Source organism: Penaeus monodon, chromosome 15 (assembly GCF_015228065.2).
Source record: "Penaeus monodon isolate SGIC_2016 chromosome 15, NSTDA_Pmon_1, whole genome shotgun sequence".
NCBI classification, from domain to species: domain Eukaryota; kingdom Metazoa; phylum Arthropoda; class Malacostraca; order Decapoda; family Penaeidae; genus Penaeus; species Penaeus monodon.
This window is the reverse complement of record NC_051400.1, coordinates 26,096,001-26,096,392: the sequence shown is the minus strand read 5'-3', so window position 1 is coordinate 26,096,392 and position 392 is coordinate 26,096,001.

Genomic DNA, 392 nt, shown 5'->3' with positions numbered 1-392 from the left:
TAAGATGACTGATAATATCTTACCAGCCCTTTTCCTTTTCCCTCACTCAGCGTTTTACTATTATTTCTGCTATCAATAGCATTCTTTGGCTAGTCTAGGTGTGGAAATTCAATGCTGGGCTTCTAAAACTTGATTTATACAGCGTACAATTTACCAAATCAACAGACTTTGAATTACGTGTAGTTCAATTTCGGATAAATACTGAAAAGGAACTTGAGCAGACATTAAATAATTAGTATCTTATTATATCTAGGGTGTAATACAAAGAAAAAAAAGTGAAATTAATTAAAAATAAGTGAAATTACAAATAGCCACGATGCGATTTGTTTACACCCGGGGTTACCCGCGTAAGCAATTTCTAATACACGAACATTTTATAATACCTAGGGTGT